General features: G+C 49.2%; 1 protein-coding gene across 1 annotated transcript in view; it reads right to left on the reverse strand.

Moving 5' to 3' along the window:
- The window catches only part of PRKCSH (PRKCSH beta subunit of glucosidase II), a 313,184-nt gene that overhangs the window by 168,545 nt on the left and 121,750 nt on the right, over positions 1 to 22,889 (reverse strand). The window lies entirely within an intron of this gene.

Below are 22,889 nucleotides of genomic sequence, written 5' to 3' on the forward strand. Positions count from 1 at the left end.
GTGGTTCTCCAGTATTGGTGTCTTTCATAGATTCACATGCCTGAATCATTCCCCGTCGTCGGAGTGGGAGTCCCACGGTATATAAAAAGCAGTAATATGCAATAATATCCTTAGAAAAACTTGGTAATAACCAACCAGGAAATAAAGTAGCCCAAGCTACAAGAGGAAAAACTTCCACACTCATGACTATCCTAGTCATTATGTATAGACCAAACTCCAGCCAATCAGGCGACAGCACCCACCAGAATGTTCTCCCCGGAGGTGGGCGGGTTGCATGTGAATCTATGAAAGACACCAATACTGGAGAACCACAGATTACAGGTAAGTAACTATTGTTCTTCTCCAGTATTAGGGTGTCTTTCATAGATTCACATGCCTGAATCAGAGTAGATAGCAGTACCGAAATAATGCTTGGAAGACACTATTTGTAACATAAGTTTGTACATAGCAAGTATATACATTCACATAATAAAATGCCAACATTCATATATGCATGAAAAAACTTGCAATCACATGAGAATGCACCCAAATTAGGCATGGAATAAGCGTCTGGAAAGCAGTACAGAGGAGAAGGGAAAACAGAGGCTCATCTTATCTCAAAAGATTGCATAGAACCGCTTGACCCACTGACGTATCAGCCTCGCTGGCAGCATCCAAACAACAATGCCTGGTGAAAGTATGTCTTCTGGACCAAGTCGCTGCTCTGCAGATTTGCTGACGAGGAACTCCAGCGAAAAGAGCAGTCGAGGAAGAAACAGCTCTTGCAGAGTGAGCTCTTGGAATTTTCTGTAAAGGTCTTCGAGCTTGAAGATGGCAAAAGTCAATAGCTGCAGAAATCCATCTAGCTATGGTTTGTTTAGACACTGCTTGTCCTTGCCGTATCTTTCCATAGACAATAAACAGTTGATTGGATTTGCGAATGGCAGAGGTCCTTTGCAAATAGAATTTTCAACTTCTTCTGATGTCAAGGGTATGTATGCCCTCTCCGCAGGGGATTGCGGATTAGGAAAATACGTCTTTAAGATGACTGGTTCGTTCAGGTGAAAATCCGAAGGCACCTTAGGCATAAACCTTGGGTTTGTACGTAGCACCACAGAATTGGGCGTGAATTGTAATAAAGGTGAATTGACGGTTAAAGTTAGAACATCACTGACTCTTCTAGATGAAGTTAATGCTAGCAAAAGGGAAACGTTCCATGCTATGAATTTGAACTACACCCTGTGAATTGGCTCAAATGGGTGGGGCATGAGCTGCGCTAATACTACATTAAAATGCCATGATGGAGGCGGACGACGTACGGGAGGAAACATTCTGAATAGTCCCTTAAAGAACTGTTGTATTCTTGAAGAATAAAGAGAGGCGGACCCATCCTGACGTTACCTTGAAATGGCTGCCAAAAAGTCCTTCAACGTTGCATGAGATAAGCCTGATCTTGCCAAGTGCAAGAAAAAAGGTAATATCTGGTCCGACGTTGCATGAAATGGGTGACCTCCAGCAGATTAATGCCACTTGCAGATTCTTTTCCAAGCTGCTAATTTTAGAGAAGCCAGATCCGGATGGCAAATTTGACCATTCTGAATGGAGAGGAGATTCGGTATTGGTTGAAACTGTATTGGATCGCACTCTGAGAGGAGCAGAAGTTCGGTAAACCAGTATAGGCGAGGCCACCTGGGGGCGATGAGAATCAAGCGACAGCTCTTTCTTCATCTTCAGGATAACTCTCTGAACCAACGGTATCGGAGGAAAGGCGTAAGCATATATTTGAGATCAGTTTATCGAAAAAGCCATCCCCTGCGAGTCCCTGTGGGGATGCCAGCTTGCAAAGAAACAGGCATTTGCTGTTCTTTTTTGTCGCAAAGAGGTCCAGATCGGGATGACCCCACTGCTGGAAGATTTGATCTGCCGTTGGCTGATGCAGTTCTTATTCGTGGTTGGACACCGTTGACCTGCTGAGGGTGTCCGCCAGCACATTTGCAACTCACGGCACATGAACAGCCAAGAGATTGATCCTGTGTCGTATCACCCAAGCCCATATCTCATGGGCTTCCTAAGATAGAAGAACCAACCTCGTTCTTCATTGTTTGTTTAAGTAATGCATACTTGAAGTATTGTCTGTGCGAACCAATACTGTGGCCCCTTGAATGATTGCACAAAAGGATTTGAGGGCTAAGAAGATGGCACCTAGCTCTAGCAGATTGATGTGCCAAGTCTTTTGTTGAGGGTTCCATTTCCCGCTGACCTTCAGCCCTTGAGGATATGCTCCCCAACCCTCGAGGGATGAGTCTGTGGTGATTGTGTAATTTGGCGCTTCTTGAAGGAAAAGCACACACCTTCTACAAATTTCTTTCTTGGACCCACCAAACAAAAAGGCCTCTTGCATCCGAGGAGTGATTTGAATGAGATCTTCGATTGAACTGGAGACCTGCAACCACTGCTTGTCTAGCTCCTCTAGCAATTTGTTCATGTGTAATCTGTAGTTGGGAACCAACGGGATGCAGGTGGAGGCTGTGGCCAGGAATGTCTTTGAGGATCTACTGAAACAGACTTTTTTGTACGTAGAAGAACCACCAAGTGGGAGCTGCAGGCCCGTCGTTCGTGTGAGACAAACACCCTTGCTAGGTTTGTATTAATTGATGCTCCGAGAAACGTTCATATCGGAGCTAGTACTAGTTGGGACTGGTCATGATTTATTGAAAACCAGGTTTTGAAACATTGACTGACAAGTCTGGGTGTGCTGGACTGCTTGTAAAGAAGAGCGAGCCCTTATTATACAGTTGTCTCAGTAATGATACATTTGTATGCCTTGCAGACGTAGATAGGCTGCCACTGGAGCCAGGTTCTACGTAAAGACACGAGAAGCGGACCTAAGTCCAAAAGGTAGGACTTTAATTGAAAATGTTTTGTACCTATTGTAAAGCGTAGCCACTTCCTGTGCTTAGGAAGGATTGGCACATGAAAATAGACATCCTGGAGGTTGAGAGTAGTTATAAAGTCATTCTGGCATAAGAACTTTAGGACTTTCTTAAGGTACAACATTTGTAAAGTTTGCGCAAAGATCTAAAATCATGCGCTACTTTCCTGATTTGCTTGTTGATGAGGAACTGAGAGTAAACCCTAACGCTGTTGGAGATTCGGAACCACTCCGACGGTCCCGGTTTGTATCCATATAGAAACTTGTGCAAACGACTCCCGTAGATGAGAAGGTAGAGGTCCCTTTGGAGGTGTAGAAAGAGGGAATTTGACAAATTCTAGAGTGTGCCCTTGGACAGGACGTGTAAAATCCCAACGATCCTCTGTCACCTTTGACCAATTGGAATAAAAGTGAGATATTAGACCTCAGACGTCTTTGGAGGGAATAAAGGTGGGTTCAAGGTAATCTATTGTTTCTTAGAAGAGTTGCCTCGGCTGTACGATGATTTTCTATGTAGGACCTGTTGGTAATTTGCCCATGTGACTGCGTTTGATTTGAGTAACGCAGTTGGTTTTGATTGTAGGAGCCAATACTGGATGGAACTCCCTTGAAAAAAGGACGTGGATCTACGTCCTCGGTGTAGGAAGGTACATCCTGACTATGGTTGCCCCCAACTTTTTGCCCTGTGTTTTAGCTGGTTTTTGACATAGTCGACCTGGGATCCTGCCAATCAGGACCCCAGGCCTACTGCTCTCTCTTTCTAAATTACGATATGTACCCTAGGTGCATTTACCAATTGGTACTGGGCCACCTTATCAGACCCCGTAACGCAGGGCATAGGTGTACCCAGGGCCGCCAGGGGCTGCAGCATGTATTATGCCACCCCTGGCTGGCCTCCTAAATTTGACACAACTGGCTGCATGACAGCTGGGGCGAAGTCGTGTAATCACACTTTGCTTTAGATATAGTAGCCCTATATCTAACCATACCATGGACACCCGAGTTCCTATCAGTCACTCCTATGGCAGGCCTTGACAATCCTGAAGGCAGAGTGCGTGGGCTCGTGTGAACTAGGTTCTGGCCCGAGCCGAGCCCGGTTGCAGCTTGCGGAATCAAGACCCAATGGCTGTTCCATGATAACGCGTACCACATCGGTAACTTCGGTGTCGCGTTATCAAGACATGTCGAGTAAGGTGTCATACGAATCGGGATGCTGCCCCCGCACCAATTCTGGCGACGAGGTTAGCATTCCGCCCTTCTAGAGGGACACGACATGTACGTAACTGTGAACCCCGGTTAAAGTTAACTAAAGCCTCAGCTCCACAAAATGGATGCTGCCACCACAGACACGAGTCTGACCTCCTGCTGCTGGGAGTCCTTCCAGCGAGGAGAGCTTGGACAAAGGGTTTCCTGTCGAGGGCGGTGTTCGCACCGTCCCAGACAGGGTTTGTGTATTCTGGGTAGGTAGGGCTTTTGCGAGAAGGTGACTGCGGAGTGGCACCCCGGTGCTCACTACGCATCTGCCGGTCAGAACCAGTTCCAGGGGCACCAACCCTGGCCTGGGGAAAGTCTGGCAGGGGAGAGGGGTGTAACTACCTCCCTTCCTGGTCCCACCCTTAGGGCAGGACCTAGTCATGTACCCACCCCTTTCTTTAGAATAAAGGCCGGAGCGGGGACCCTTCCAAATCAGATCATCTTTGAATCAAGAACTACTTTCTACGAAAGGACACTCAAGACTCTTCTCAAGATTTCTCCCTTGTGACTAAGGAGTAGTCACCCTGCATCAGCGGGCACCATCTAAGAACTCTGCGGTTTGCTGTAAGTCCTTCCTCAAGGAATCCGACGGCCCAGCTCGACGAGAACCGGCTTCCCTGGCACCTCTGACCTCTACCCACGTCATCAGCTCAGCTGTGATCTGCGGTGCGACGAGACCTCGAGGGACCGGCCATCATCAGAACCTGCACGCTCTTAACCAGCACGACCTTCGAAGCAATTCCCTGGTGAGTGCTCTGGGGTCCGAGAAGCCCCGACCCTGAGCCGCTCCAGCACCGAAGTGCAGTCTCCCAGCATCTCCACGATCTGCGTGGGGCCCTTCTGCTCGCTGCTCAGCACGTTGTCTGGTCACTAGCCTCCGGCTTGTGCCCTTCCTTGATGACGACCGACAAACAACTCTGCCGGTCTGGTTGCTCCAGACTGGCCCTTGCTTCCATCTTTGCGAGAAGCACCCCGGACCCTCCTGGTCCACTCACGACGCCATCTTAGGCCCACCACGTGGCCCTGAGATCTGCCAAGGCTTGTTGCCCCATCCTGGGCCCAGCGACGCCGACAGCATCATCCTTCGTGGGACAGCTCGCACCTCCGACGTGGTCGCCGACAACGCCTCCTGGTCCGTGAGACTGCAGAGCCTAGCGTCGCCCACTCACCTGGTCGAGGTGACGGCCAACCGGTGCCCTCCTGGTACCCTCTGACTACTGGCTAGTAGTACGAACTTGGTCCCCTCTGCTTTCAGGTATCAACAATCTCTGATCCAGGCTTGGATCTCTACGAACTATTCATCACTGGTCGCCGGCCAGCAACTCCTTTCTTCCGGCTCCTGGCTCGTCAGCGAAGACCCCGACGCCTGTAAGACTTGTGCAGCCGCAGCCCTCGTGGCTAGGTAACTCGGCATTTCGGTGCCTGCATAGCCTCTTTACTCTAGGGTCCCGAGTCCCTCGCTTCTGACTTGCCTTATCGGGTCCGCCCGAGACCTTAAACTTTCCGTGTCCTCGGACACTTGTTTTAATTGTGCACTTGAAGTATTTTCCTAAAGAGATTTGGTTTGTGCTTAGTACCCTGGCCTCATAAAGAGTACAGGGCTGTTGTGATTCTCAATAAATATCCTGTTTATTTTCATAACACTTGTGTGGTGTCCTTTCACTTGGTGTTCAAGGGGTACATGTGTGGTAAACAGCTGGCTTAACACGCCCTCTCGAGTCTTTAGCCTTAGACTGCTCGTATCCACGCTACTAGGATAGCTGGTCTATAGGTTGACTTACAACCAAACACCATAAGGGCCGTTGGAACGATACATAGCGATCGCTAGAATAGCGAACGTTGCATATCGGGCCAACTTCTCACATTGGTGAGCAGCGTTGGGATTTGAGCTTGCTGTTGTTTTACCACACGTATCCTAAGAATATCTTGTTGAAAGATCGCATAAGTACTGTTAGTACATATAACTAAAGCTTAGAATACTCTGAGTTCTACTGAACCAGCTGTTGCAGCTCCTCAAGGCTTAGCACACCTTGGCTGCAACTCTTAGCAAGGGAACAGTAGGTAAACCCATAGTGTAGGTAGGTGCATCACTTACACCACACTAGAAACAGTATGTCGGACAAAGGAGGAAACTCTGAGTCTCCCCTTGTGTCAGTTGACCCTCCACAGGTCATCCCTTCAAGATATACTGCGCTTAACTTCCATGAGTTACGACAAGTATGTACCTCTAGGAAGATTAAGCAAGGGGCTAACCCCACCACCTCCTTTCTGATTGGTCTCCTAGAGACTTATGATGCCAGAAAGGCTGAGAAGCTTCTTAGCCCTTCTAATCCAGAAGGAGACTTGCCTCCCCTCGAGGGAACCAGAGACGATCCTGACCTCATCCACCTCGCAACCGAGAACGAAGATGTGGAGGAGGATGAGGATGAGGATCCCTCTGGGGATGAGGCAGATAAGGGACAGGTAGAAGTCGTTAGACTAAGCAGGTCCAACTTAAGCAAACATGACAGTGGTACTGGGGGACTCCTGGGACCACTATCAGGTCAGCTTAACATTGGGAATGGACGAGCCAGATCTCTGTCAAGAGGCTCTGGCAGATCCCTTCAAACCAATGGCTCTCACAACTCTTCACAACGAGGGATGACGTCCCCTCAGCGGAGAGTGTACGAAGCTAAGGAAAGGGCAGCTAATCTGAGGATCGAAAGGGAAGAACTTGCCCTGGCCAAAGAGAGGCTTGCCTTTGCTAGAGAGCAACAGTTAAGTGGGGCGGTCCCCACTGGTGGCAGCATTATACCTAGCAATAGGGAAAGGAGTTTTGATACAAAACACCTTGGTAAGATAGTGCCCCCCTTTAAACAAGGGGACGACATCCACAAATGGATTACTGCTTTGGAGAGGGCCTGCACTGTGCAAGGTGTTCCCCAGAGTCAGTGGGCAGCTATCTTGTGGCTCTCCTTTGAAGGTAAAGGTAGAGACAAGCTCCTCACCACAAGGGTAGAGGATGCTAACAATTACCAAGTCTTGAAGAATACACTGGTTGAAGGGTTTGGCCTAACCACTGAGCAGTACAGGGTGCTGTTCAGGGATACCCCGAAAACTCAGTCTCAAGATTGGACTGACTTTGTTGATTGTGCCACTAAGGCTTTTGAAGGCTGGTTACTGGGTAGTAAGGTTACTGATTTTAAAGGATTGTATAATCTAATTATGAGGGAGCAAATCTTAAATAATTGTCAGAACCAGTTATTACATCAGCACCTGGTAGACTCTGATCTGACCTCTCCACAGGAATTGGGTAGGAGAGCAGACAAATGGGTCAGAACCAGGGTTAGGCCTAAAAACCAGGGTGGTGACCAGAAAAAGGAATCAACCAAGCCTCAAGAGAAGGGTGGGGATAAATCCACAGAGAAGACTTCCCAAGGGCCCCAAAACTCCAACAAGGGTGGTGGGTCCCAGAACACTCCTTCAGAACAGAAGAAACCTTATTGCCATACCTGTAAACAGGTGGGCCATTACAAAAGTGATGCCAAGTGCCCTAAAAATAGCAATAAGGAAAACATACCCCCAAGTAACACTCCCAGACCTCCTGTTACCACTAGTGGTAATCCCCCAGGTGGTGGGAGTGCCCCCAAGAATGTGGTGGGCATTACTTTGGGTCAGCAGGAGGACTATGGCCTAGCCAGGTTCCCTGACCACACTCTTGTCTGTGAGACTGGCATGGGGTTTGCCAACTTCGCTACTGGACCCCACATTCTGGGGAAGTATAGACAAGAAGTTTTAGTGAATGGTCAGAAAGTTGAGGCATTCAGAGACACAGGGGCCAGCCTCACCATGGTGAGTGACCATCTGGTCCACTCTGCTCAACTGACCCCTGGTTTTACTTATCAGGTGACAGACATTCATGGAGTGAAAAGAAGGCATCCCATGGCAGTAGTCAAGCTCAGCTGGGGTAATGTCACAGGGCCCATGAGAGTGGCAGTGACAGATAACCTACCTGTAGATTGCTTACTGGGGAATGACCTGGAACTCTCAGCATGGGCTGAGGTGGAGCAAGAAACTCACTCCAGAATGATAGGCCTATCCAGACAGGTTAGTGGGGCAGTAATAGCTACAGCCCCAGTCCAAGCACCATTCCTCCCCGAAAAGGTTGGAAGGGCAGTGGTAGCCACTGCCCAGGCTCAGACAGACTTTCCAGAACGGGATAGGAGGGCTGTGACAGTCACAGCCCAAACACAGACTGAGTGCCCTCCTGAAAAGGTTGGCAAGGTTGAAATGGTCTCAGCCTCTACTCAAACAGATAGTGAGGTTGTGAAGCCTGAAACAATGGATCACTCCACTCAAACAGAGAGCATTGAGGAGGAAGAAGAGTCTTCCCCCTCCCAGACACTAGGTGAGAGCCAGCCTCCTCAGGGAACTGACTCTACCCCCGTTGAAGGAACCGCCCCAGAGGTAGTCAGGCCTAGCCTGGCAGAGCCCCTGATGGCAGTGGACCCTTCCCAGGTGGGACCCAGTCTGGAGCAGGTAACCTGCACCTCTCTACCCTGTCTCAGTCAGCCCAGGGCTGAAGAGATTAGGGAGGCCAGTGGTGGACCCCAAAGGGCCCCCTGTCCAAAAGAACCCCTTAATCAGCAGATTAGGATCACTGAAGCTGGTAAACCTAGCCAAGTGAAAATAGAACAGACTCCTGAGGGATCCCCCTTAAAAGTAGTTAGGGAACTCCCACAGCTGGACACTGTTGGGCACAGCCAAACATGGGGCCTAAAAACCCCAGACCTGACCTGTCCCTCCAGTAAGCCAAACAGAGGGACTCAGCCTCCAGCTTTAGGTAGCCAGAGGCTGACCCTGAGAGCTCAGTGCATCTCAGCTAAAGAAAGGAAGGCACACATGATGAATGGTGATTGGAGGAAGTTGAGCCCAAAGGTAGAGGAGCCTCACTTCAGTACTCCATCCCAGCATCAGCCTTCTTCTTTCCCAAGACACACCAGAGACAGAGATTCCCTATGGTGGAGACCCTCAGATACCCTTAGGGTGAGGGGTTGCCTAGTGGACCATGGCACAGGGGGAAACCAAGCCAGAGCTGGTCCTTCCTTATATGGCCACTTAGGTAATAGAGGCTTACCTGGACAAGGATAGCCTTATCTCCTTTCGTTTGGGGGGGGGTTGTGTAGGAAGGTACATCCTGACTATGGTTGCCCCCAACTTTTTGCCCTGTGTTTTAGCTGGTTTTTGACATAGTCGACCTGGGATCCTGCCAATCAGGACCCCAGGCCTACTGCTCTCTCTTTCTAAATTACGATATGTACCCTAGGTGCATTTACCAATTGGTACTGGGCCACCTTATCAGACCCCGTAACGCAGGGCATAGGTGTACCCAGGGCCGCCAGGGGCTGCAGCATGTATTATGCCACCCCTGGCTGGCCTCCTAAATTTGACACAACTGGCTGCATGACAGCTGGGGCGAAGTCGTGTAATCACACTTTGCTTTAGATATAGTAGCCCTATATCTAACCATACCATGGACACCCGAGTTCCTATCAGTCACTCCTATGGCAGGCCTTGACAATCCTGAAGGCAGAGTGCGTGGGCTCGTGTGAACTAGGTTCTGGCCCGAGCCGAGCCCGGTTGCAGCTTGCGGAATCAAGACCCAATGGCTGTTCCATGATAACGCGTACCACATCGGTAACTTCGGTGTCGCGTTATCAAGACATGTCGAGTAATGTGTCATACGAATCGGGATGCTGCCCCCGCACCAATTCTGGCGACGAGGTTAGCATTCCGCCCTTCTAGAGGGACACGACATGTACGTAACTGTGAACCCCGGTTAAAGTTAACTAAAGCCTCAGCTCCACAAAATGGATGCTGCCACCACAGACACGAGTCTGACCTCCTGCTGCTGGGAGTCCTTCCAGCGAGGAGAGCTTGGACAAAGGGTTTCCTGTCGAGGGCGGTGTTCGCACCGTCCCAGACAGGGTTTGTGTATTCTGGGTAGGTAGGGCTTTTGCGAGAAGGTGACTGCGGAGTGGCACCCCGGTGCTCACTACGCATCTGCCGGTCAGAACCAGTTCCAGGGGCACCAACCCTGGCCTGGGGAAAGTCTGGCAGGGGAGAGGGGTGTAACTACCTCCCTTCCTGGTCCCACCCTTAGGGCAGGACCTAGTCATGTACCCACCCCTTTCTTTAGAATAAAGGCCGGAGCGGGGACCCTTCCAAATCAGATCATCTTTGAATCAAGAACTACTTTCTACGAAAGGACACTCAAGACTCTTCTCAAGATTTCTCCCTTGTGACTAAGGAGTAGTCACCCTGCATCAGCGGGCACCATCTAAGAACTCTGCGGTTTGCTGTAAGTCCTTCCTCAAGGAATCCGACGGCCCAGCTCGACGAGAACCGGCTTCCCTGGCACCTCTGACCTCTACCCACGTCATCAGCTCAGCTGTGATCTGTGGGTGCGACGAGACCTCGAGGGACCGGCCATCATCAGAACCTGCACGCTCTTAACCAGCACGACCTTCGAAGCAATTCCCTGGTGAGTGCTCTGGGGTCCGAGAAGCCCCGACCCTGAGCCGCTCCAGCACCGAAGTGCAGTCTCCCAGCATCTCCACGATCTGCGTGGGGCCCTTCTGCTCGCTGCTCAGCACGTTGTCTGGTCACTAGCCTCCGGCTTGTGCCCTTCCTTGACGACGACCGACAAACAACTCTGCCGGTCTGGTTGCTCCAGACTGGCCCTTGCTTCCATCTTTGCGAGAAGCACCCCGGACCCTCCTGGTCCACTCACGACGCCATCTTAGGCCCACCACGTGGCCCTGAGATCTGCCAAGGCTTGTTGCCCCATCCTGGGCCCAGCGACGCCGACAGCATCATCCTTCGTGGGACAGCTCGCACCTCCGACGTGGTCGCCGACAACGCCTCCTGGTCCGTGAGACTGCAGAGCCTAGCGTCGCCCACTCACCTGGTCGAGGTGACGGCCAACCGGTGCCCTCCTGGTACCCTCTGACTACTGGCTAGTAGTACGAACTTGGTCCCCTCTGCTTTCAGGTATCAACAATCTCTGATCCAGGCTTGGATCTCTACGAACTATTCATCACTGGTCGCCGGCCAGCAACTCCTTTCTTCCGGCTCCTGGCTCGTCAGCGAAGACCCCGACGCCTGTAAGACTTGTGCAGCCGCAGCCCTCGTGGCTAGGTAACTCGGCATTTCGGTGCCTGCATAGCCTCTTTACTCTAGGGTCCCGAGTCCCTCGCTTCTGACTTGCCTTATCGGGTCCGCCCGAGACCTTAAACTTTCCGTGTCCTCGGACACTTGTTTTAATTGTGCACTTGAAGTATTTTCCTAAAGAGATTTGGTTTGTGCTTAGTACCCTGGCCTCATAAAGAGTACAGGGCTGTTGTGATTCTCAATAAATATCCTGTTTATTTTCATAACACTTGTGTGGTGTCCTTTCACTTGGTGTTCAAGGGGTACATGTGTGGTAAACAGCTGGCTTAACACGCCCTCTCGAGTCTTTAGCCTTAGACTGCTCGTATCCACGCTACTAGGATAGCTGGTCTATAGGTTGACTTACAACCAAACACCATAAGGGCCGTTGGAACGATACATAGCGATCGCTAGAATAGCGAACGTTGCATATCGGGCCAACTTCTCACACTCGGCACCACGAAAAGGCTGCGATTCTATATCCAGAGAGTGCGGGCAGTATCTTTGTCCTTTAAGATGGTCTGCAGTGTCTCATCAACATGCTGGCCAGAAGGGCTCCTCAATCAAAAGGCAAGTGAAGTATTGAAGTCTGAACCTCCTTGCGAAAGACGTAGTATTGAAGCAAAAAAAATCTTTGCCAGACTGCCCCTATTGCGAACTGTCGAAAACCTGTACACGCAATGTCCGCTGCACAGTGTATTACTTCTGATGCACCTCTCCCCCTCCCTCTCCCCCTCCCCCTCCCTCTCCCCCTCCCTCTCCCTCCCTCCCTCCCTCCCTCCCTCCCTCCCTCCCTCCCTCCCTCCCTCCCTCCCTCCCTCCTGCAGGATCTTCAAAGCGTGAGGCTTGGAGGGTTCTGGAATAAGTTCTACTAGCACCAACATGTCAGAGCACATCTGGCGGCATACCTGCCCAACTGGCTTGCAAGATAATCGCTGTGCCGCCTGAGTAATGACTGAGTCAGGGTAGGCTGAGAGACTAGAAAAGCAGGTGAATAGTGGGGAGCTTCACATTTCTTGTCGAGGCATGGAAAAAAACGCCGGCACAGAGTTTGGCCCAGCATGAGTAACACCTTCTTTCTAAATAAAGTCTATTATAGGAACTGAACGAACTTGTTTCTGTGGTTTGCCCAGGACGAGGGGAAAGGGGAAAACGATTCGCCGCTCTGTTCATAAGGAGGGGAAAACTCCAATATTCACCGAAGGTGAATGCAATAGAACTCCAGTTGTAAGAGAAGACGTAATCCTGCCATGGTACAGGCTGTGGCAGCCTTGCTGTCAAATACATAAATCTGATCTGAAGAAAAAACATGCTCATACGGCTATGTGCTGTCCAAGAAGAATAACGGCGGAAGTAAAAAGCCATTGTCTACGGAGCCCACCGTCTACAGAGCCCACCGTCTACAGAGCCCACCGTCTACAGAGCCCACCGTCTACAGAGCCCACCGTCTACAGAGCCCACCGTCGACGAGGCCACCGTCGACGAGGCCACCGTCGACGAGGCCACCGCCGACGAGCCTACCGCCGACGAGCCTACCGCCGACGAGCCTACCGCCGACGAGCCTACCGCCGACGAGGCCAACTGTCAAAGAAATTTACCATCGACAAAACTCCAAGTGGTCGACGAGCCTGCAGTCGACAAGAGGGCACTGTCCTCACTGTCGTCGACGAATGCCAGGAGGAGTTGCCGTTGCAGAGCACTAGTGACGGCAGATAGTGTCGTCAGAGAGTGCATCGACCGTATCGTCGACAAGCTGGCACATTTTAACGTAGAAAAGTGTGCAGAGTGAGTCTAGACGCCTGAGAGTAAATCTTGTGGGCGTGGATGTGGGAGGCACAGACTCAAAGAAGGCCAGAGACCCCTTAATTGTGATGTTACTTCAGCTGGTGAAGTAGAGGAGAAGCATCACTTAAAAACCTTAATGTGCAGGTCAAACGAAAAAAATCCTCCCAGATCAGAAGGGGGGTAGTCTAAGCACAAGAACAACCCCTTCTCCTCCTACCATGTCAGAGACAGGCAGAGCGCTGGTCCATATACTCTTCATGAGGGTTCACAGGAAAAGGTCGCAGCTTCCCACAAGTGACGCAGTGTCTGAAGGTAGACTTCATGTAAGAAGACATTACAAAACTGTAATATTATGAAGAAAAATGAAGAAAATTGAAGAAAACTGAGCAGAGCTCAGGGAGACTCTTCACACGAAGTGCGGTAGAAAATCTAAGAGCCTGAGCCTCTGGGGAGAACATTCTGGTGGGTGCTGTCGCCTGATTGGCTGCAGTTTGGTCTATACATAATGACTAGGATAGTCATGAGTGTGGAAGTTTTTACTCTTGTAGCTTGGGCTACTTTACTTCCTGGTTGGTTATTACCAAGTTTTTCTAAGGATATTATTGCATATTACTGCTTTTTATATACCGTGGGACTCCCACTCAGACGACGGGGAATGATTCAGGCATGTGAATCTATGAAAGACACCCTAATATTGGAGAATGGTACTTCTCGGCTGGGTTTTCCACATCACTATTTGCAATTTATTTTGAACAAGTTTGTACTTTTAAACTGGAATTAATTTTTCTAATACCTATATATATTTTTTTCTCACTGAAAAAAACTAAAGGGTACAGAGACGTTATAGTTAGGAAATAGAATTTAAAATCCTTAGAAATTCTCTGAGAAAACCAAAGGTTACAGGGACGTTATAGTTAGGCTCACATTTCACTTGTATAAAACCAGTGAAATGCAGCAGTTATAGTTAACTGAGCTAACTACAACTTACACCCCCACAATGCACTGCTTATAAACCTCACATATTACTTCACTCATGACATCTCAAATAACTTCCCTGATGACATCAACCAGTGATCGAGAGTGTTTTCTAAACATTTAGGAGTGTTAAACATATTAAGGCACTACAAAAGTTACATCATTATACCTTGTGTACTACTGAGTGATACTATTTATAACATATCAGTTTCCCATTCTCAGTCATTCATACAGCCACTTACTCACATTCACCATACAGCCACTCACTCACCCATACTGCCAGTCACACACCCATGCAGCCAGTCACACACCTACTCACTCATCAATGCAGCCAGGCACACAGCCACCTTCACACCCATATAGCTACTCAGACACACACTTCTTCACCCATACAGGTACTCACACACCCACTTATTCACCCATACCGCCACTCACAGACCTATACAGCCACTCAGATGGATACAGTCAATAAGCCACTCTCATAATATATGTTAGATATAGTATCACTCAGTAGTACACATGTATAGAATTTTAACTTTTGCAGTAACTTAGTATATATGTTGAACACTCAAAATCTTTGAAAATACTCTACTGGATGATGTCATCAGTGATGTCATTTGAGATGTTAGTGATGCTAGGTCACGGACCATTTCATGAATGATGCAATATGTGATGTCATAAGCAGTGCATTTCACTAGTTTTGTACAAGCAAAATCTTAGTTTTTTCAGTGAATTTCTAAGGTTTTTTAATGGTAAGTAAGATGCCAATCACAATGTTCGGGGGGTGGTTGAATGCAGGGCCAGGCATGGCATTGTGGTGGCCCCATCCCAACTTGCTGCTCCTGCCCCCTCCTCCTTGCCATCCACTGTCCAAGTCCATGACCTCGATCCCTCATTACAGCCATGTGTGGCTGTTGTTCTGCCACTGCCCTTCCTGCCTGCATTTAACAGTTAGCTTTCTGCCCCATCCACTTCCACCCTACTCTCTGTTGTCTGAGTCAATACACCAGCCCCCTCCCTCCTGCCCTATGTGGTCCGAAGAGCTGCCATTGCCCTCTATTTAGCTTGATGTTTCTGCCCACTCCTCCTGCCTTACGTTCTTCAATTCTATGCCCTATCATTTTTCTCCTGCTTAGCCTCTGTGCTAAGCTTGCTGCCCCCACTCTCCTTCCCCCTGCCCTCCGATGTCTGTGTGCATGGCCTGTTCCCACCTTTCTGACCACCCTATTCCATGGACCTTCCACTCTCCTATCTACTGTGAGTGTTCTGTTAAGCTGCCACTGGCCCTCCCACCTGCCTAGAATGGGCAGATGGCTGTTACATGTCTGTGCCACCTCTACCCTGCCTGTCCAAGTTCCATGCCCCTTATCCCATCCCTCCTGTTCTCCATAGTCCATTCTGCTGTCACTTCCCTCTGCCCTCCATGCTTAGTTGTGCTGCAACTTCCCCTCCTGTCTGCCCTGTGTGGTCTGTTGTGAATCCCCTTCCCCTGCCCTCCTTTGTCTGTGTGCAGCCTCTACCCCTCCATTCGGTCCTCCATGGTCCTTTGTGCATGCCCCTGCCGCCTCCCTCTTGCTCACCATGGCCACTGTGCTGCCACAGCCACCCCCACCTGCCCTGTGTGGTCATCTTGCTGCCCTTGACCCCCTCCCACCTTCCCTCGGTTGTTGGGGAGTATGCCATTATGGTGTCACTGTTGCACTACATAGCGTGTTGAGCTTCCAGTGCCAACCCCATCTGCCCTCCATGGTCAGCTTGCCGATCCTGTCCCCTTGCCCCTGCCCTGTGTGTGCAGACCCCTATCCCCACCCTCTTGTCTTGTCTAGTCCACTGTCAGGCCCCTGCCCGCCCTCCTTAGTTTTCTTTGGTGGCTATCTTGGGAGACATATTTGTTATGAAGCTCCCTAATTTCCTCATTTACAGCAGTATACTCAGTAGAAAATGCTTTTAGTTTTCCACTTTGATTCCATCAAGATGGCATTCAGATGTGCCACACTTTTGGCATAAATTCAGAATGTTAGAACCCTAGTTGCTCATCAGAACACTGTAGAAAAGCTGCTGATCACCAGGGAGTTAACTGGCAGTCTGTTCCTGGTGTTGAAAGTGCACATTTCAGTCTGCATGCCAGAATGTTTTAATAAGATAGAAGATATTTGAGAACTCACTAAAAATGTGATCTAATTTTTCTTTCTCCAGCACTCAACAATTTCTATGACAAACTGAACCCCCTAATTTTGCTCCTTTCTAAATTAAATGCTTTAAGTTTTGCCAGTTTGATTCAATCAACATGGCTTCAGGTGTGCCATACTTTTGTCTTAAGTAAATTGGTTAGCGGTCTAGTTGTTGAATACTCTGGGAGGCTGCAGTAGAACACACAGGAATCAACGGACAGGCTGCTCCTGTTGGAAGTATATGATTTACTGACAATGTCGGACTTCATTTCCATATGGCTGAGAAAGATAATGTGAACTTACAGAAAATATACTCTCATGTTAGCTTCTGAAGCAACTTCCATAACCTCTATGGGAAAACCATGAGAAAACTGTTTTCTCTGAAACATGATTCATGAAATCCCAGCAGAAGTATGTTCCACTGGGTAAAATCGCCTTAGAACACACCACAATTCCTAAAATTAGTATGGTGTCATCAACAAATGATTGATATATAAATTTGTCAAAATCTTTTTATTGATTTTAACAAGTTATAACAACTTTTGAGGCTCGACCAATCTCTGACGAATATGCCTTTAAATCCCGCATTCTTTTACTCCGCAGGGAATCACATCACGGTCGTTACAACTACTGTGTTGTGATTCCGCATACCATTACTCCGCAAGTCGGAACAACGACTTGCGGAGGGGGAGCTGGAAGTTTGAATAGTATAATTCACTATTCCAACTCTAGTCTGCGCGGACACTAGGGAAGGTGTAGGATTTTAAATCCAACACCCCCCCCCCCCTGCAAGTCGTCGTTCCGACTTGCGGAGTAATGGTATGCAGAATCACAACGCGGTTGTTGGAACAACCGCATTGTGATTCACTGCGGGGTAAAAGATTTGTTGTAAACGCTGTTTACCATCTGACACATGCCAGTATCATCAGGTTTCTATGGATAATACACAGTTTCCCCACAAGTTCTAGGCATAACTATTTACATATCCAGGCGCCAACATTACTGGGTCATAATATATCAATTGTATAGCCTACACATCCCTTGATGCGCCCAGGCATTACGAGCGAGCACTTAATTACATAAACAAAATGTAAAACAAGGTAAACAAACAGTCTTATGGAATCCATTGGACATGACCATGAGGTTTTTATGGAGCTCAAGGGGTGGACATAGATCAACTTCTAACATCAGCCAATTAGGTTTGGAAAAAGTGGAGAGGCCTCAAGCGAGGGCCATGGCGGATAGTGCCAAGCCTTCCGACAGATAACCCACTAGAGGACTCAATGTAGGCAAAGCCTTTCCAGGAGTCCGCAATGATACGAGTCATGCATTCTAGGAACAGGGCGCGCCACAAGCGGGCATGCCACTGTGTGAGAGAGGGGGCCTCCGGCTCTTTCCATGCTGCTGCCACTACCATCTTGGCCACCTCCAGGCATAACCACAACGGTCCCCTTGGGTTTGATGCTTCAGGCAGGGGTCCCTCATCCCCAACAAGACTTGTTCCATAGAGTCTGGGAAGGGGTAACCCAGAATCTGCTTGATCTGAGAGAGAATGTCCTTCCAGAAGGGTTGAATGGAGGAACAGTCCCACCATATATGGCAGAAGTCGCCCAGGGGCCCACACCCTGCCAATAGCCGTCTTATGAATTTGGAAATAGAGTGTGTAATTTCTGTGGGTATAGATACCAATCAAACATGAGTTTTTAATGGGCTTCCCTTAAAAACATACACTGGGTGTGTTCCGCTATCTCTTTATAGAGTGAACTCCATTGTTTCTCAGTGATGTGGTAAGCCAGAAGCGCGTCCCAAAATCTATGTCGTTGGGCCTGATGGGGTCCGCTAGAGGGTATAGAGAAAGGAAATGCACCCCTTGGTCGTACCACCGGCTTGAAAGAATCTCTCTATTGGGAGCAGGTGTCTAGTGGCGGTGCTCCTCACCTGGGGCTGCTGTACCGAATGTTTTGACTGGAGATACTGGAATTCTTCTGAGGGTGGCAGTTTAAAGGCAGTGGCGCCGTCAGTGAAGGGGCGCAGCTCTCCTCAAGAGCAGAGATCCGACATCATGAGACACCCTCCCTCCATCTGTCAAAGTCTCCCTCAATCATTGCCGGGGGGAAAGAGGGATTGAAATGAATGGGGGTGCAAGGGAAGGACGTCAAGGGCAGAGTCCCAGTAACTACATCCCGTGCTTCAAGAGTAGTGGCTGTGGGTATGCTAAGGTGTACTTTTTTTGGCCTATTCTGTTTTGGTTTCTCCGGCAAGTCCAATATGGTTCAACCCACAACTTGCAGGGTCCACATGGAATCAGTGTTTGTCTGAGGCCTTAAGGGACCACTCTGCTAGGACACAAGTAGGGCAGCTCTATAGTATAGAGGGAAGTTCGGGAGAGATACCCCCCGATAGGCGCGTGGTAGTCATGAGTTTCTGAGATAGACGGGTCCTGCGTCCCTGCCATATAAATTTAGTTATCTCTTTCAGCTCAGTAAACAATTCTCCGTCAACCATAATTGGGAGGCCCTTAAACAGGTAAAGAAGCTGCGGAAGTACATTCATTTTGATCGCATTTATACGACATATCCAAGTTGTATATATGGAGGCCAATTTTTTTAACATCCGATTTGAGCTGTCGCAGCAGGGTCGGGTGGGGGGTGGAGTTGGCCTTACAGAGGTCAGCTGGATTGGGGGTGAGATTGATGCCCAGGTAGGTGATTCCTTTGTGGACACACCAAAAGGGTAAAGCTTCTGCGACTGCCGTCAGCATCTCTGGGGGCATTGTCAAGTTGAGTAGGAATGATTGGGAGAAGTTGATTTTAAAGCCTGCTACCTTTTCAAAGTAATTAAGTAAGTACATTTTTATTTGCACAATTAATTAAAATCGTTGCACGATGTACAGTCAGAGTAACCTTTAATGATTAAAAGTTTAAAAAGTTTAAAAAGAGAAGGCAATATAAAAATCAATTAAAAAACAGAAAGGTTGCTAATTAAATTAAAAAAAGGGCGCAAGAATGTCACAGGGGGGAGAGGAATTCAAGCTTTGACAGAGGGAAGTTTCAGGGAATTTATATCAGTTATAAACTTAACAAAACGCGCTGTCAACTGCGGTGAGTCTCCACTCATACATGCATCTAGTGCTTCCTGGCAAGTCCTGATATTTAGTAGGAGCCAGAGTGGGCGCAACCAAAAGTTTCTTTGGGCTCGAAGTTCTCAGCAAATGCACAGGATATGGATAAGGTTTTCCTCATCTTGTTTGCAGAAGCGGCATTGTGAGGATGCTTCTTTCCTGTAACCTTATGCCATCAGCGGTATTAAACCGAAGCAGAAACTCATCAATTGAAGTTTTATGTGGACTTTCACAGAGGATGCAAGGTACGGCGGAAGGATTTGAGGTGTATAATTTTGAGGCCCAGGAGCCATGGAAGAGCTGGTTGACCCGTTGCTCATCAAGGTCATTTCAAAGTAATTAAGTTCAGCTCGAACAGCCAGCAGCTATAAGAGGGGCTCGGTAACAGGTAGCAGAACATCTGTCTTTTCGAGGACGATCTTAGGCTCATCTTGGTGGAATTTAATCCCATGGATTTCTGGGTTGGGTCGGATATGCGTTACCAGTGGTTCGATGCAGAGGGTGAAAAGCATAGGTGAAAGGGGACAGGCCGGTCGCGTGCGCGCGCTAGGTTAAAGAAATCCAAAGCCACCCCATTGACTAGGACTCAGGACCTAGGGGAGGAATAGTTGGCCTGTACCATACCTAAGAACGCCTCGCCAAACCCAAAATGCTGTAGCGGCAATGATCAGAAGGGTCAATCGGCACGGACGAAGGCCTTCTCTGCATCTAGTGAAAGTAAGGCTGCTGGAACATGTTTCTTTCAAACGTTATCAAATAAATGAATTATCCTTCTCAAATGATCATGGGTTTGGCGTCCCTCGATGAACCCAGACTGGTCTGGATGTATCAGGTTTGGTAGGATATCTTCTAATCTGTTGGCATCAAAGGGAAGACTCGTTGAGAGGATGCTATGTTATTGAAGAGTGCCGTCAAGTATGGGGTAAGCTTCGCAGTGAATGACCAGTAGAACTTGGCACTGAACACGTCGGGACCTGGGGACTTCTGGAGATTTAGAGTATCTAACACCTTCTGGACTTAATCCCTTGAAATAGGTTGACAGAGAGCTTTGTTGGCGGCGTGTGACACCAGTGGGAGCTCCACAAGTCTAGGTAGCAGGCTTGAGTGTGACCTGGTACGGGAACTGTTGTGTATAGTGACTGGCAAAAAACGCGAACAAGCTCGCCTTCCCCTCCTCACTATAGTGTGTGGCCCCCGAGCAGTCAACTATTTGTTGAACACATTCCTTTTTTAGGTCTCGCCTGTCGATGCGCATGCGCATCGAGCAAGCGAGAGTAGTGGCGATTCCTTGCAGTGCCCGTGACTTTTAAGCTCAATGCGCATGCGCATTGAGCTTAAAAGCGCGTGCACATGGCCCCAGCCGCCTGCCTTGCCTACTCTCCCGCCCCCTCACTACTTGATTGCACGGCCGCTAGGCCGTGCCTCCCCTACTCCTCCTCCTACTCTCCTCCCCTCCCGTCTGTTCCCGCACTCCTCCCACACCCCGCTCCGCCCCCTCACTCTCTCTGCCCGCCCGCTCTGTCCTGAGTCTCTCACTCACAATTGTATATAGCTCTGTTTTCCTTTTTCCTTAATTGTCTCCACCCTTAATGCTAATTGTTGTACTGTAGATTGTTTTACACTTTCTCTGCTCTGATGGCCGTAATGTCCGGTTTCTCCAACCTTACAATCACTGTATTCTGTTTTTACTCCACCCAGTGCATGACAATTCCACTTTCTCTATTCCCGCACCACGTTCTGAAACCGGTCCAAAAAGGGCGCGCAGTTCACACACTGAGCACCTGGCGATTCCATCCCCTCCCACACCGTCCCAAGATGGCGGCCGTTTAACCTCACCAAGCGGTATGAGTCTTCCTCCCTCTTCTCTACCCACACCACGTGACCTCCCGAAAATGGCACCCGCAATGTTTCTCCACATATAGGAGGGCTGCGTCGGCGGACTCCAGTACCAGCTAGCACGCATGGTACTCGATAGCACATCGATGCTGCTAACGGAATCCGCTATCAAGCCATTCTAAGGTAAGCCATTTTCTTGTGACTGCACATAGTCGGAAAACGCCCCCTGGGTCACTCCCTGCTGAGCTAACCCGTTTTTTTCTCCCCGTTTTGTTCTTTTCTTAGAGCGCCTACCAACCACCTTGGTAAGGCTCCCCATCGGCCTGGAAGGGCAGCTGCCTTCTTCTCCCCACCCGCCCACTGCCGGGCCCTTGCCCCCTACTACCAACTACCAATTCAACGCGGCGACCTTAAGGTATGCACTCCGTACCAGCGCTCACCCTCGCACCAACACTAGCAGTACTGTAGACCCTCGCTAATTGACATTCTCCTTCCAGACATCCTTCTTGGTTATCGCCCTTGATCCTCAGTCGTGGCTGACCGTTGCCACTGGATACTTTGGTTAGCGCTCACATTGTTTTCTTGCCATACTCACGCGCTACCGGCCACACACTCCTGCGAGTCTCCCACCCTCGTTATTCGCTATCATGACATCCCGCCACAGTCGTTATCTTAGCTCAGACGTCTTCACCTGGCATCACAGTAATTCCTTTTTTGCCCCCCGTTTTCACATATTCGCAACTCCTTATCTTGCCCATTCTTAATCACCACCACCAATCCCCACGTGCCGCGCATTAGTGTCCATGCACGGTACAGCACCGATCACTCCCCGGTGTCTTTTCTAGAGCACTTGGGGACTTTACATTCAATACCGCGTTCTCTTTGTAGATACGTGGTAGCAGCCTCACCCTCACTCACCCTCACCCTCACTCACCCTCAACTCCTCACCCTCACTCACCCTCACTCACCCTCACCCACACTCACCCTCCCTCAACCCCTCACCCTCACTCACCCTCACTCACCCTCATTCACTCTCACCCTCACTCACCCTCCCCCTCACTCACCCTCACTCACCCTCAACCCCTCACTCACCCTCAACCCTTCACTCACCCTCACTCACCCTCACCCACCCTCACTCACCCTCACTCACCCTCACTCACCCTCACTCACCCTCACTCACCCTCAACCCCTCACCCTCACACAGTGCAATAGGTCTCGGAGCATTTGAGTTAGAGCTTATAGAAATGTTTATGGCTTTTTTTTTTAATTCTTTAGCATTGGCTACAGGAAACAAAAATGCTAAAGATTTACAAAAAAACCCATAAACAATTCTAAAAGCACTAACTCTAATGCTGCGAGACCTATTGCATTTCCAATGCTTGTTTTGTTTAGCTCTAAGCTGATGCACCAACCTGGGGCCAATTTTGTCATTCCCATCATATTCTCGGGCCTGGAGGCGTAAAATAGTTTTTTCCACCATGTTCGTGTATATTTCCTGCAATTTCTCTTTAAGTCACGTCACTTTCCTTAAGGTTTGCATTGATGGGGCTTCTTTGTGTGTCTGCTCAGTGGCTCGCAACTCCCCCTTGAGGGCCTCCCTTTCACCAGTTTGTTGTTTCTGCAGAGTAGAGGCTAAAGCAATACA

Source organism: Lissotriton vulgaris, chromosome 1_1 (assembly GCF_964263255.1).
Source record: "Lissotriton vulgaris chromosome 1_1, aLisVul1.2, whole genome shotgun sequence".
Lineage (NCBI taxonomy): Eukaryota > Metazoa > Chordata > Amphibia > Caudata > Salamandridae > Lissotriton > Lissotriton vulgaris.